Here is a 16726-nt window from a genome sequence, read left to right on the forward strand (position 1 = left end):
AGCCATCTGTCTGGTTAATACCACAACATTAAGATCTTATTCTGCTGAAACATTTCATTGCCAATGAAAAAGTGAAAGGTCAGGGGCTGACTGACATGGAAAGCTGTGAAAATGGGTTAAATGTTCCCTTATCAGCAAAATACATTGTCACAGAGTATAATGACTATGCAACTTGTTTAAAATGATAATTTACTAAAAAAATGCCTGTTTTATTTTATGAGCAATTCTACTATTACCACTTTCACATTAGAAACCCAAAAGCCGTATTGTGCTTACTGGAATATTTGCACTCCTTTATCCCTTGCTTGAATCTTGAATAATAACAAAATCTATGTTAATTACAAAATTTTAAAATATTCTTCAACGCTACCTTTAGGCAGTCCTACTCCAAGATATTACAGTCGGATATCCAATAATGTGGGTTGTCACTAAAAGGAGACAGAAATATCTATCTGCTTTTGACTCAATGAGGTTAAAGTGATATTAAAGGTAAAGGTGTCCTTTTATGAAACAGAGATCAGCGGCGATCCTGAGGATCGTTGCTGATCTCTGATCATTAGTGGTTTAGGAAACAGAGATGATCAGCGGAGAATATGTTCTCTGCTGATCATCTCAGCACACAGATGGCCAGTATATGAAGGAGCTCCATCCTTACTGACTGTGATTGACAGCTGAGAATGTCTCTCAGCCAATGAGGAGTCAGAGACCCATGAAAGCAGCTACTCTTGTGCATATCACTGGATTTCAGTCTGGCTCAGGTAAGTATTAGGAGGGTCTGGGGGGTGCATACTGAAGGTTTTTTACCCTTAAGCATTACCTGCAGCCTTTAAAACCACTTTAACCTTCCTAGTGGTAATCTCGAGTGTGGCTCGGGGTTAATTTACAGTACCAAAAGCGGTAACCCCGAGCCACACTCGGGATTACTCTATAGTGCTTCTCCTGTAATCCCCCGATCCTTACCTTGTTCTGCGATCCCGCAATGTCCTCCCGCTGTGTCCCCGGCCATAACCTCCAGCCGATGCCGGCATCCATCTCTTGGGTTCTGTTCCCTGCGAGCGTTGGGACGTAGGGGGACGGAACCAGCGGGAGATTCAAAAAAGTTAAAATATGGCATACACACAATACATTGTAATCTCTTAGTATTACATTACTGTATCAAACCATTTCACCTAAATTTTGTCCCTAGTGCTCTGTCCAGTGTCCTGCACCTTTACTGTTCTTTCTGCCTGGAAACTTGAGAACGTCCATGGCATCCAATAAGAATCCCTTTAGGTCAAAAGCGGTTTCAGACCAGCTAGAAAACAGCAATAGTGAATTAGAATCACTTGCAGAATAGAGCGATAGTGATTTGTGGGGAAATTCATCATCAGACACTGAAAGTGACGTCAGCGACAATTCTGCAACTGAGCTCAGTGATGTGCGTACTTGGTGCTTTATTTCAAATTTCAGTGTTTTTGGTTTTATTACATTATTGAATTAAATTTACTATTATAATATTATTATTTTTTATAATTATTTATTATATTATAATTTATGATTTCGTGTTTCAAACTTTATCATAACTGGGATGTTTACTAGACTCTTGTTTGGACATATTTAGGTGAGTTATAAGAATTACAGGCCTACAATATAAAACACATTTCCATGCAAAACATTGTACCACTTTGACATTCAAAAATATGGATTGGTTAGACCACTAGGGAGGTTAAGTGGCCTAATCTGCTCCTACCCTTTTTTCACCAGCTATATGCTATACTCACAGTACAGACTTACTGGATAAACAGCATTTGTCCTCCTTTACATCCTTTTTTCTTTTCTCTTATTAGCTGTCTGAGCATCTAGTAAATATATAGAACATACAAACTCCAGGCAAGTAGTGCAGTGGTTTGGGATTTGTACAGATAACCCTAGTGTGGCCATTTGGAAGTGCTAACTTCTGTGGTGCCCATTGATATAGAGTTGGTATAGATTTTGAGGAAAATCCATTACTCTTTATTTGTGTTTAAAGGAACATTTTTTAAGCAATGAAAACTCTCCCTTTGGGAAGAAAAAAAAACAGTGTGGGGTTTCTCTCAAACTTAATGCTAGACTTATACGCAGACATGTGGCCTGGTTGGGGGGGGCAGTGAGTGTGTACCCCTCTCCTGAACCATATTGGTCTACATGCCCTCCACACGGGCAGGGTACCTTGTAAGCGTGGGTGGCAAAGTCATGACACTGTCAAGATACATCCACACATCCCTGGCCCGGGGGATGTGGGGGTCTTTAAAATAAAGGTATGACCCCCTCCCCAGTTAAATGAGTAAATTGTACATCGTACCGCTTGTTGCTCATTTACAAAAATGTAAATAGTATATAAAAACAAAGACAATGTATAAAAATCTTTTATAAAAAAAATACAAAAAACTATGCCCCCCAATTACATTGAGTGATGCCTTGATGACCCCTCAACATGATTCCCTGCTGCCACGGTGAACTTCTGCTGTCACACTTCTTTCACAAATGACAATTTTGCAGCATTGCTGGAATATAAACTACAGCACTGGGGAACCTAGGTGATTTCAGTGAACAAGTATAGTCATTATCTTATTTGGCCATTGACCTCATATGAGATCCCTTCTGCTGTGTACACAATTTGAAACAAGTTTTGGAAGTCTTTAATTTAGAGGCATTAATGTCACTGCTAAATGGCAAACTTTTAGGAGACCTAGGCAGGTGGGTCAGTTAGTTTGCATATTCACCCAAGTGCAAACAAGCTGGGTTTAGGTCAAACTCATGGCTGACATGAACCAAAAGCTCATCCCAAGGGTTTAATGGTAATTACTAGTGGTGCTGCCAGGCACTGTTGTTCTCAGAAGATACAGGGAAGCTACATCCCACACTACTTTATGCACTAGCTTATGACACTGGTTAATGGCGCACAGGAGGTGAAATCCTGAATATAAAATAAGTTACATCTCTGAAAAAATACAGAGTTATGGATCAGTATCTATCAGGGACAGACTGACAACTCATGGGGCCCCTGTGTCCTTGTACAAAATCAAAAAAGCCTATGAAAAAAGTACCAGGGCCATCTCATGGGGCCCCCTGCTGAGCCCAGGCCCTCGGGCAGTGCCCGAGTGCTCAAATGGTCAGTCCGCCCCTGGTATCTATTTGTATATTTGTAGGTATATGATGTTAAATACACAAAACATATATTACGCAAGCAATTGCTTACATACCATGTAAGTAAAAGTCTTTCATCCATAGCCACAGGTCATCACTCCAACCCATGTTTTTGCCTTTTGTGTAGAGACTACTCAGTCTGGTATTAAAGAGAATTAGGATGCAATGTGTTTGGAGGTAGATGCTGGAGCTTGGTTCAGTGCACAGCAATGGGAATACTTCCTGCGTTCTGTGTACTGATCTAATCAGTTCACTACAGTCTTTCTCCTTCAGGCATTATATATGTGCAGTAAGCCCTGCCAGTCTTGACTCCTAGGTGCATTAAGGGTCACAAGATTATCTTCTGTTTATCTCACCAACAACAGAACTGCAAAACTCGGACAGGTCCCTAAGGAATTAATGGCTCTGGACAATAAGTAAGCTTAAGAAATTGGTAACTAGTTAATGTCACTCCTAAACATTGCATTGGCTGATATAAATGAGAAGATGCACATTTTAATCTGTGCAATAAATTTCAAGCTTTACGGATCACAGTCCTCATTTCCTAGAAGCCGGTAATTAATGTAGTTATATCTGCTTGTTAAAGTAGTATTAACAGTAAATTGGAATTAAATAAAAATTTCAGTGCTTCCTTGTGGTTTAGCTGCATCACTGTACTAGACAGGCAACAGGTATTTTACAGATATCTAAAATTTTCCTTTACTGGGAAATGTTGAAAACTGCTGCCATTAAAGGCTCAGTACTAAAAAAAAAATCACTTAATTATTATGGTATAAGTCTGCAATACAACACCATTAAGTCAGTAAGAAGCACGATAGGGCGAATAATATGGGAGCACATCACCTACAATTTGCTTCAATATACACCCATTTGCCTTTTTAATGCTTATTTACAAATAAATACATGCCATGTGCTCCGCATTAAATGCAATTCATCTCTAAATGTATAATTTATTTAATTTGCAAAGGTGGTGTGAAATTGCATGTTGGATGTATCAATTATGTTGCTAGAATTGAGGGTTTCTTTCATTTTTTTGGATTTATATGGGTTTTATTACAGTGTACAAATTTGCTTTGACAAAAGCAGTACGACCTAGTGCATATATCCCATGGTATTTGGAGATATCCAGCAATTCTGTCATCTTACATCAATAAAACATTGAACCAGTCAAATGTTATAAAACTATCTGTACATGCTGGTATATAAGAACAAAAATAAATGGATAAGAAATATAATTGTTTTTATTTTATCAGGGGAGCAGCTATGACTGTCAGGGCTTTTCTGGAGATGCTGTACTGAGGCCAAACCTACTCCCTGGGTATCACTGTTTTCAAATACACTTGGTATATGGGCTCCTCAGCAGCAATGCGAATGTCTTTGTTCCATAGCCAGATTTAAAAATAGGGAGATGGGTAAGAATTAGACAATTTCTGCTGTAGAACAGAATATCCCAAATATGCCTTAAAGTGGAACTTAAGTGGCAAGATACACTTATTACCTAGGGTCCCCCTTCTCGCAGCTGAGCCCTCCCACACTGCAGGAGTTAAATGTTATTTCAAGGGGATTGTAATAGAGGTTGTATTACTTACCTGCCAAGTGAGCTATGTGACCAGTCTCCTGTAGGCTCCTCTGCGAGCTGCTCCTGGCCACAGCCACATGCTTGCCCCCACCATGAACAAAACAGTGTTAAAAGCCCTCCACTGTATGTGATGATGCCAAGGCCTTGCCTACAGAAGGGAGCTTTGGTGAGAGAAGGAGAGCACCAGAGGCTGCTGGAGTGGGAATCCAGGTAAGTAATACAGTGTCTTCTGCAACCCTATAGGCTTAATCCTTGCAGTGTGGGGGAATGGGGGGAGCTGCCGCACTGCAAGGTGTTTTTTTTTTTTGTAATGCTCAGATTTGGTCTTTAAAATAGACTATATTGCCAAACGTATTGAGACACCCCTCCAAATCATTGGATTCAGGTGTTCCAATCACCTCCATGGCCTCAGGTGTATAAAATCAAGCACCTAGGCATGCAGACTACTTCTACAAATATTTGTGAAAGAATGGGTTGCTGTCAGGAGCTCAATGAATTCAAGTGTGGTAACCAGATAGATTGCCACCTGTGCAATAAGTCCATCTGTGAAATTTCCTTGCTACTAAATATTCCATTGTCAACTGCTAGTTATTTATTACAGGTACTTATAGTTGTATTATAACAAAGTGGAAGCAACTCAGTCACGAAGTGATAAGCCATTTAAAATGACAGCGCACGCTGAAGCACACAGTGTGCAGAAGTCGCTGTCTGCAGAGTCAGTAGCTAAAGACCTCCAAACTTCATGTAGCCTTCAGATTAGCACAACAACAGTGTGTAGAGAGTTTCATGGAATGGGTTTCCATGGACGTGCAGCTGCATCACCAAGTACAATGCAAAGCGTGTAAAGCATGCCGCCAGTGGACTCTAGAGCATTTGAGACATGTTTTCTGGAGTGACGAATAACACTTCTCTATCTGGCAACCCGATTAATGTGCCTGGGTTTGGCGGATGTCAAGTGAACAGTACTTGCCTGACTGCATTGCTCCAAGTGTAAAGTTTGGTGGAGGGGGGATTATGGTGTGGGGTTGTTATTCAGAGGTTGGGCTTGGCGCCTTATTTCCAGTGAATGCATCAGTATACCAAAACATTTTGGACAATTTCATGCTCCCAACTTTGCGGGAACAGTTTGGGGTTCCAACATGACTGCATACCAGTGCACAAAGCAAGGTCCATAAAGACATGAATGAGCAAGTTTGGGGTGGAGGAACTTGACTGGCCTGCACAGAGTCCTGACCTCAACCCGACAGAACACACAGTCAATGCCTGATCTCACAAATGCGTTTTTGGGAGAATGATCAAACATTCCCATAGACACACTCCTAAACCTTGTGCACAGCCTTCCCAGAAGAGTTGAAGCTGTTATAGCTGCAAAGGGTGGGCCAACTCAATATTGACCCTACGGACTAAGACTGGTATGCTATTAAAGTTCATGTGCATGTAAAGGCAGGTGTCCCAATACTTTTGGCAAAATAGTGTATCTACCCATTACTTTATTATACATTGGCTTTCACACTGGAGAGGATGAATATTAGCATGCTATTCATACAGTCATAGGTGCAACAACCATTCTCATATATTATACTGTGGTTATTTGTTCTGCACAAGGCGGAAGTGTCTTGTTTAATTTGTTTTTCCTTCTTTTGGAACTACATGGTTAGTAAATTTCTATCTCTGTGTTCCTATAATTTTTCAATAAAACAAGAATGGTTCTGCCATGTATCCAGCAACATCTGCCTGTTAGGGGTCATATTTGCAGCAGCTTTCCAACAAATGATGAGCCCTGCTGCAATCAGAGTACTATATACTGCAGTTACAGATACAGCTTAAAGTTACAGGAAAACCGTTTGTGAAAAAAATGGTCAGAAAGCATATATGATGACTACTAACAGTTTCAAATTGTGAAGTTTCTACTTTTACAAACCAGAAATTGCAGTCCTGGAAATTGAAAATTAAGATGCTGTTGATTAGTGAGGACATAGATGAGCATACAAGAGCCTGAACTAAACACACCTAAAGGTGAGTGTACAGTGAAAAATCAAAACTCTAAAGTACTAAGGGCAAACTGCAGGATTTGGAAAGCTAGAATGAATCAGCACATGAGATAGGATAAACATCAAAAGGCCAGAAGTATTATAGAAGCAATAGAAAATACTGAACGTACCTTTTACTCCAAAGAGAGTGCCATATAATTGTTCACGTGGCGCCGTGACTCTGGCGCCACAATTCATATGACCAATGATAAAAAATTGTTTCACACAGCTTGATCAAAGAAAGACAGAAAAAAATGACATCAACTAATGAACAGAATATGGTCTCAGAAGAAATAGGGGAGGTTATCCACACTGCCCTCTATCCCAAACAGTCACCAGAAAGATACCTATCCAAATGTATTACATGTTTCTATTCTTGAAATTATCCTTCTGTCAGAGAAGAAGCTCTCAAAACAAGGATAATTAGTGACATTCAGATAGTAGCTAAAGCAAAAAATCACAGGTGGATTGTATCAGCTGAAGTGCAGTGAAGTAGTTAACACTGTCGAAGAAGGAAAAAAATTAAAGTCTATTCACACAAAGCTTTGCTGTCTTGGACACAGGAATCCTGAAACTTTAAAGATGAAGATCAGCATACTAGTAAAAATTGACCAATGCAGTCAAATAATCAAATGTGACTGATGCATAAAGGGAAAAATGCAACTGGAAATCTTTCCACAAAAGTAGCAATATCAGAGCCCTGCAGCTCATCCATTTAATTTACTCAGATTTATGTGTTCCTAAGAAAGCTCAAACACTAGGAAAGAAAAGTCATCACATTGATGACTATTCAGTGTATACTGTGCTCTACCTGTTACACAGCAAAAATGAAGTTTCAGATAAGCTGAAATAATATCTTGTCTTAGTAAGCAACAAATTTGGTGAAATGCCTTAAATAATCCACACAGATAATGGCAAAGAGTACAGTGATGGAACACCTAGTCTGAGGAAGCATACAATTATAATTCAGACTACAGTACCATAAAATCCAGAATACAATGGTGTTGCAGATAGAATGAACCACACAGTTTGTGAAAGTAACAGAAGAAAGTTTTTTTGTATGTGGATATACCAGCAACATACTACCTCTTATCTATTAAGGCACAAGAGAAATCTCCATATGAGCAAGGGAAGAATCCTGACCTAAAACACATTAAAATCTTTGGGAGCAAATCATACGTACATGTTCCTGGAGCAGGGGTGGACTGACAACTCCTGGGGCCCCCGGGCAATAGGGGATCATGGGGCCCCTGTGTCCTTGCCAGAACTTAAAAAAGCCTATGAAAAAGGTACCAGGGGCATCTCATGGGGCCCCCTACTGACCCCGGGCCCTCGGGCAATGCCAGAGTTTCCAAATGGTCAGTCTGCCCCTGTCCTGGAGAAAAGCATACAAAATGGGAATTTTGTGCTAAGGAAGGTATTGGTATTGGCTACAATGAGCTTCAAAAGGGACAACGAATTCTGCATCCAGACACCAATAAGATAACAATCAGCAGAAGTGTAATTATTATGAACATCTATATGTCAAAACACCATGAAATTACACAGTGAGCACCATCTGAATGACAACCTGAGCAAAAAGCCCCACTAATACTGCAAATAAAAGGAACCGTACATGAAAGAAATTAAATTTGGCATCAGTGATTTATTCTCGGAAAAAAAGGCTGAATCACCTGCAATCCCAGTCAAAAAATTAGCAAGCTCTCATATATATATATATATATATATATATATATATATATACATACAGACATATACACACACACACACACATATATATATATATATATATATATATATATACAGTGGAGATCGAAAGTTTGGGCACCCCAGCTAAAAATTTGTATTAATGTGCATAAAGAAGCCAAGGAAAGATGGAAAAATCTCCAAAAGGCATCAAATTACAGATTAGACATTCTTATAATATGTCAACAAAAGTTAGATTTTATTTCCATCATTTACACTTTCAAAATAACAGAAAACAAAAAAATGGCGTCTGCAAAAGTTTGGGCACCCTGCAGAATTTATAGCATGCACTGCCCCCTTTGCCAAGCTGAGACCTGCCAGTGTCATGGATTGTTCTCAATCATCATCTGGGAAGACCAGGTGATGTCAATCTCAAAGGTTTTAAATGCCCAGACTCATCTGACCTTGCCCCAACAATCAGCACCATGGGTTCTTCTAAGCAGTTGTCTAGAAAACTGAAACTGAAAATAGTTGACGCTCACAAAGCTGGAGAAGGCTATAAGAAGATAGCAAAGCGTTTTCAGATGTCAATATCCTCTGTTCGGAATGTAATTAAGAAATGGCAGTCATCAGGAACAGTGGAAGTTAAAGCAACATCTGGAAGACCAAGAAAAATGTCAGACAGAACAGCTTGCAGGATTGTGAGAAAAACAATTCAAAACCCACGTTTGACTGCACGATCCCTCCAGAAAGATCTGGCAGACACTGGAGTTGTGGTACACTATTGCACTATAAAGAGATACTTGTACAAATATGGTCTTCATGGAAGAGTCATCAGAAGAAAACCTCTTCTACATCCTCACCACAAAAATCATCGTTTGAACTTTGCAAATGAACATATAGACAAGCCTGATGCATTTTGGAAACAAGTTCTGTGGACCAATGAGGTTAAAATTGAACTTTTTGGCCGGAACGAACAAAGGTACGTTTGGAGAAGAAGGGGCACAGAATTTAATGAAAAGAACCTCTGTCCAACTGTTAAGCATGGGGTTGGATCAATCATGCTTTGGGGTTGTGTTGCAGCCAGTGGCACAGGGAACATCTTACAAGTAGAAGGAAAAATGGATTCAATAAAATTTCAGCAAATTTTGGATGGTAACTTGATGCCATCTGTGAAAAAGCTGAAGTTAAAGAGAGGATGGCTTCTACAAATGGATAATGATCCTAAACACACCTCGAAATCCATGGGGGATTACATCAAGAGGCGTAAACTGAAGGTTTTGCCATGGCCTTCACAATCTCCTGACCTCAACATAATTGAAAATCTATGGATAGACCTTAAAAGAGCAGTGCGTGACAGACAGCCCAGAAATCTCAAAGAACTGGAAGACTTTTGTAAGGAAGAATGGGCAAAGATACCTCAAACAAGAATTGAAAGACTCTTGGCTGGCTACAAAAAGCGTTTACAAGCTGTGATACTTGCCAAAGGGGGCAGTACAAGATATTAACTCTGCAGGGTGCCCAAACTTTTCCAGGTGCCATTTTTTTGTTTTCTGTTATTTTGAAAGTGTAAATGATGGAAATAAAATCTAACTTTTGTTGACATATTATAAGAATGTCTAATGTGTAACTTGATGCCTTTTGGAGATTTTTCCATCTTTCCTTGGCTTCTTTATGCACATTAATACAAATTTTTAGCTGGGGTGCCCAAACTTTCGATCCCCACTGTATATGCATACATGCTGTCTCTCATCCAGCTCCAAGCAAGAATGCAAATGTGTAAGCACATCAATGGAGGCAGCTTATCTAAAGTTGAAAGGATAAGATAATCTACTACCTAATGTAGCACACCCCCGCAGGAGACGCTTGTTTAGTAATTCCTATGGAGTTATTCTTCTTTCACTGAACTGCATTGAGTGGTGTCATACCTCGACCACGCTGACATACCCTTTACATACATAAACCACAAAAGTTTAAAATGACCTTGAGTATATTGAAGGTAAGTGAGTCAACAAAGGCAAAGTTAGACAACTATAATTTCAACCTTATAATAATTTACTACTATGCAACACAGTAATAAAACAGACTTAAATATGGAGATTTTTCACTAAAGGTGACTGAGCCCATATGCCACCATGTTTATCACTTGACCTCTAACAGGACCACTAATATCCAAACAGGGTAGCTACAAGATAGTTAAAACTTCAGGGAGCTAGACTACCTCTGAGGCTCAAGGATGGTCCTACTGAATCCAAGTTGCCTACAGGACTTTAATAAATGAGCTTTATTAAAATAAATAGTGAGACAAGCCCTAATAATTAAGAAAAGAGGAAACTATCGCCAAACAAATTTTTCTTTTCTTTTTCTTTTTTCCTAGCTTAGTTGGGGCTCTTCTTTGATGGTCCATAAGTGGTGAATCTTGGTTGGGTCCCTCCAACCTCCGAAAGGTGTTAGTAAGGTAATACTTTAGAAAAGAACCAAAACACTGATAGGTGAAAAAAATTTCAGTCTGGCTGCCATTCTTTTTTTCTGCCATAGTTTTTTTGTACAGTGATTTCTCATGAGGGCCCTTATGTGAAAAGGGTAAAGTCTGCTTTAATGTGTATTTCCACATTCACAATCAAATAAAAGTCCACAATTTGTTTTATATGTTACCAGTCACACAGCACACCCTAACAAAATATTTCTTACTTTTAAGATGTTTCTCTTGAGACAGTGTCATAGCTAACTTCAAGGATTTTTGAATAATGACAGAGTGGGGTTTATTTACTGAAGCTGGAGAGTGCAAAATCAGACTCCCTTCTGCATAGAAACCAATCAGCTTCCAGGTATCATTGCCAAAGCTTCATTGAACAAGCTGAGGTTAGAAGCTGATTGGTTTCTATGCAGAAGAGAGTCTGATTTTGGACTCTCCAGCTTTAGTAAATAAACCCCAGTGAGTCTATCCCAAGTCTGTTCTCATTAACATACAATGGAGGTGCCCAGTTTCTTTGTTAGGACTGGCAGTGTTTAAATCTAGTTACAACTGTTAATGATTTGCCTGCACAGTACAGACAGAGTTATTTATCGCAAAGACAGCTGCCCATCTCCTGGCATAAACAAAAAGAACTATCTAGGATTTTACAATGCTGGAAGGTCCAGCATAGAGATTCTAAAAAAGTAAGTTGCATTTTTAAAATATGTTTTAAGTTATGCTTTGTGACTGAGAACAGGTAACAACTATAGTGTAGGTGTTGTCCCAGGTTGGCTGCAAAAGTGGAAATACACTTTAGGGTTTAATTATAGCAATGGATTGAGTGGGGAAGAGTCAGTACCTCACCGGGGTAGGAGTAAAGTGAGGAAAGGTTGCTAAATGGATGAAAGAGATCTGTTTTTCTTTTACCAAATATAACATGTATTGATAACATGTATAATTTATTATTGCATTAGTAAAAGTGTGCATCATGCCTGTGTTGTGCCATTGCAGACATTACATCTGAATTTAGATTTAGTCATAAAAATGTATAAATGGTTTAAAGTAGAACTTCAGCTAGTTCTTTTATTATAGTTTTGGACAGAGTATGGCAGACTGTTGGGTTTTTAGTGCTCTCTTTATGCCATCTTGTTCTGGTGACACCTGTTCTTATGGGAACATAGGTAACATGGAATTCTAGCAAACATGCAAAGAAAAAAACACTGAATCACCAGATTGGATAAAAATAGGCTACGGCCTGGTTTATTGGTTTAAACATTGAATTAAAGATCAACTTAGCCCAGCCACTAAGACTCGAGCTGACAAGCATTTATAATGACTCATCGTCTTACATGTCCCAAATAACAGGTGGGGAATATACCACCCTCCTGTCACCATAACCCCAAACCATGGCTGATTCAATGCATGCTTCCATGTTTAGGTTAAAAATATCAGTCCTACATCTAATACAGTAAATGAACTCTATCATGTCAATATAGTCCTGGAATCCCTCCTTGCAAGTCAACATGGCGGAAATAAATGCCTATATAATAACCAAACATTTTTTATCTGCACGTTTAATACATATACAAACTTTCTCAAAGTTTTTAAAAGTAACTGACTCTAACCACTGCAATCTGGGTATTATTTCTGAGAAAACTAGTACTGTATTAGGGGAGGATAGTTTGATAAATTTAAAAGTATTTTGAATATGAAACATTTTCATGTGCTCAATATCATTTCCCCCTAGATGAATTATTAAGATGTCAGGGTGAGGCCAAACAGCATAACTGTCAGGAATGGACTTGCCAATAACGGTGGGACTCACCTGCCTTGTGGGCTGCAGTACCAGGGCTGGCCAGCGGGTGCTCTCAGCAATCAGAGACTCACCCCTGCAGTCAGCCAAAACACCTGAAGCTGATTGCAGGGGTTGTATTTAAGGAATGGCCAGACTCACAGTCAGGGCCTTGTTGTGTGTTTTTCCATGGGCCCCTGTATCTTGTAGCCTGCATTCCTGTTCCTGTTTCTGCCTGACTTGTTGCCGACCCTGCCTGATCCTGACCTCTGCTGACTTCTCCTGTTTGATCCCTGGCTTGTGACCCTGACCATCCTCTCCGCCTGCTCCTCCTGTACCTACCTGCCCGATAGTTATCGACCCGGCCTGCCTGACTACGTTGTGCTCTATATGTATATGTACCTGTGTATCTATATCAGTTTAGGTTTGGGTTCGTTTCACCTTGTTGTATGTATTTGTGTTAGCTTGGGGTTTGGTGCACTGCATTTATATTTGTATTGTTAGTCTCAATAAATTATATTATTTACTATATCTGAAGCCTACGTTTCCCTGTGTCAGTCCACACACTTCTGGTCACACCCGCATCCCTGACAATAACACCTTCCTAATTCAAAAACAAAGTCTTCCCAAACCATCCCTCGAACACCATGCCAATTGCAAGAAGCAGAATCCAATCCTAGATTTTTTGTGTACACTCTTTCAGCTACCTTACAAATTTATCATTACATATTAAAAGTTTAAATATAAATAGGTTTACTAATTCAAAAGTAAAAGCAATTCTAATGCCGGTAGGACTGCATTTACTGAAACAGCAGTGGTGGGTCAGAGCCTAGGGCAGCAGGGTAAGGGAGGAGCACCAAGTATAAAAATGTTCAGATTGTGATAATATTTTTCTTATTTAGTTTCTGTAGTGCTAGTCTGCAGCACCCACCAGATTACAGCCACGTGGACCGGGCTGTCACCACTGCCCTCATACTGCAGTCATCATTTTACTTTCCCCAGCTACAAGTGAAGTGTGTGGAGCAGCTTCACAGTTGTAAAGAGGGAAATAAAGGACACAGGCACTGTTACAGGGTTGCATTTGCAACCAAAGTTACTGAAGGAGAGCCTACCCATGTCCAGGATGCAGAAGGCACTGTGACTATCTGCAGTGCAGGCTGGGGAGGAATCGGCATGCCCCCCTTGCCAGAGGACTGCTTTAAGGAGCAAATATTGTGGTGAATGTAGTCCCCAGAGATACTGGACTCCGTGTTGAAGATCTGTGTGGGACTACAAAGACCAGAAGCCATGTGCTAGAGAAAGGAGGAAAATGAAGCAGATGCCAGGGGTTCAGGGCAATCTCACATGGGAAAGGGAGAGGTGCTCACCAGAGTGAGCTGCTGTACTGAAGAGCTTCCAGCTGGAACTATCAATGTGGAGTCATAGAAATGGAGATTCTGCTGCCATATCTACACGGAGGTCACAGCTATAAAATATCATCACTGTCAGGTCCTGTGCCACTGTTGACATCACAGATTCTGTGGGAAATCATTATTTCTTTCTGAGCTCCGAACACCCCCTTACGCAACCTGCTGGGCTACTGACTTTGATGTCTTGCTGGAGCCTGATGACTGGGCAGATATTAGGCAGTCTACTAAGTCCTCAACTGTCAATATTTTATCTCTGGAGTCCAACTATAAGGTCCTAACTAGGTCTTACCTAGTTCCAACTATGATCGCTAAAATATTTCCTTCTAAACCTTTCAACTGTTTTAGGGGCTGTGTGGATGAAGGAACACACTTACATATTTGGTGGACCTTTTTCCCAGAAAACGAAAGAATGGCCCAAGATCCAGACTATACGCTGAGTACATGGAAAAGGAAATAACAGAATCAGAATGGATGTACAATTTTGAAGAATTGGAATGCTATCTACTCAAATTTTTGATACTGTTAGCTTCTAAACCAGTTCTAGAAGCTTCTGTAGCTGCCCCAATTTGCAAAGAATGTGTGGATATCTGTAAATGACTCAGTCTTAAATTAGATAAACATTTCTTTAATACTCCATTAAACTGGTAGCTCCTCAGTGGAGAACCATCACTGTGAATAAATAATCTTTAATTTAAGGATGGTCTAATGCTAAAATATTCCTGAAGGTGGTATAGTGGACATATCTTTAAGTTGTGGCACTGGTTTAAATTCAGCTATGTGCCAAAACCTAAAGTATCAGTCTTGCTTCAAAGAATGCAAATTCTAATTGAATCATCCTGTATAACAATATTAGAGAATAGAAGACCTCTGGATTTTGATGCTGGCAAAAGTTCTGATATTCTTAAAGCCACAGATAAGGTTAATGTTAATTGCTTTAAATAAAACCGCTCTATACATTGATGCACAAATGGATATCGTAACCCCACATAACTGAGATAGGATCGTAGGATTGATAGGGCTTCTATTATTCATAGAAAAGTTAACTCTTCTATATCCTTTAAGTGCCTGCCGAACAGAAAAAAAGCTCAAACAAGTAAGAAAGTTATGAAGCCTCAGGAAAAAGGAGATTCCAGATAATATTTTACCAATGTGGGACCAAGAATAACATTGAGACATTAGAGTCAAAAAGGTTAATATTTATATTTGCTATAAAAGCCATGCATAACAGTAACTTTCCTAGCAGATTGTGCTAACAAATTCTGAAGTTTTCAAGAATTAAATTGATCCCACAGATGAACAGGGCAAGGAGCCCCAGAGGGATCTACTGTTGTTACCAAATGAATCAATACCTTTGTACTGGAATATACTTTATCCAAATATTCCAACATAGAGAAAAACCATATACTGTAACATAAAAGTGATACCACCTGGGGGGACTTGGAGAAAAGACAGTTGACCAAAAACAATACCCCTTTATTTGTCAGTACTTATTAAAATCATTCTGTTAGAATATTGTTGTCCCCAAATTTCTAATGCCAAAATGATCGGGAATAACTAACAAAACTATGTTTCTACAAAAGGCATTAGAAACACATCTGGAAGGCCATGTTGATGTGCACCAGTACTTAACCCATATAGCCACAAAGCCGACAGAGCCATTCGCGTTCGTGGATAAGCAGAAGTCTTTATCCAGCATACATTTTTGTTGCCAGAGGGGTTTTCCATTGAAATGCTCCAAGAATTTTACCCAAATGAAAAAATCCTCTTTAATATCTGAGGTCAGCCTAATACGGGAAGATGGGTTATAAATTCCAGCTATAGCATCATAAAGCCTGCGAGAAAAAATTCTCCCCATTGGTAAAACTCTTGAAGCTAATGCTAATTGATCCAACAGAGTTTGCATTTCTTTTAATAAAACCTTATGTCTTCTGATAAAATTCAGTAACAATTGGTGAAGCTTGTAAAGCTTGTCTGCTGGTAATCTAAATTCCATATGCGCTGTATTTAAAGTAATGCCTAGGAAATCAAGACATGTTGTAGGAAAAACTGTCTTTGCTTCCGCTAGGGGGATGCTAAAATAATTGCAGATTACAGAAAATGTTTCCAAAAGATAAAGGCAATGAGATAATTTAGCTGTTGCCATAAACAAGAAATAATCTAAATAATGGATAGATGAACAAGAATCCAAAAACCTCATTCACTACCCATTCTAAAAAGGATGAGAATGTTTTGAAGTAAAAACAGGAGAGCAAGCACCCCCACGGCAAACATTTGTCAAAATAAAATTATTCTCAAAGTATATTCCCAAGGAATTAAAACAAGCAGTATTAAGTGGAAGATTGTATAGGAGCTTTAGGGTTCATGTACACTGCAGCTGATAAACACGTTCAGGAGCTTTTTAGGGTTTTTTTCAGCAGCCCTTGAACTCTCCCTAATGTTTTCCTATGTTGTTTACAGGCAGTTGAGTTTACAGTTGCTTTTTTTAATGCACCAAACTTGCTTTCTGGAGTAGATTTTATCAGTGTTTCAAATGCCAAACATTTGTAAATGCTTTTAAACGCGTGTAAACGTGGCTAACCGCGTTTATAAGTATTTGCGGTTATAAGCGTT

Source organism: Staurois parvus, unplaced genomic scaffold (genome assembly GCF_062004578.1).
Source record: "Staurois parvus isolate SC_StPar_1 unplaced genomic scaffold, SC_StPar_1.0 ptg000580l, whole genome shotgun sequence".
Classification (NCBI taxonomy): domain Eukaryota; kingdom Metazoa; phylum Chordata; class Amphibia; order Anura; family Ranidae; genus Staurois; species Staurois parvus.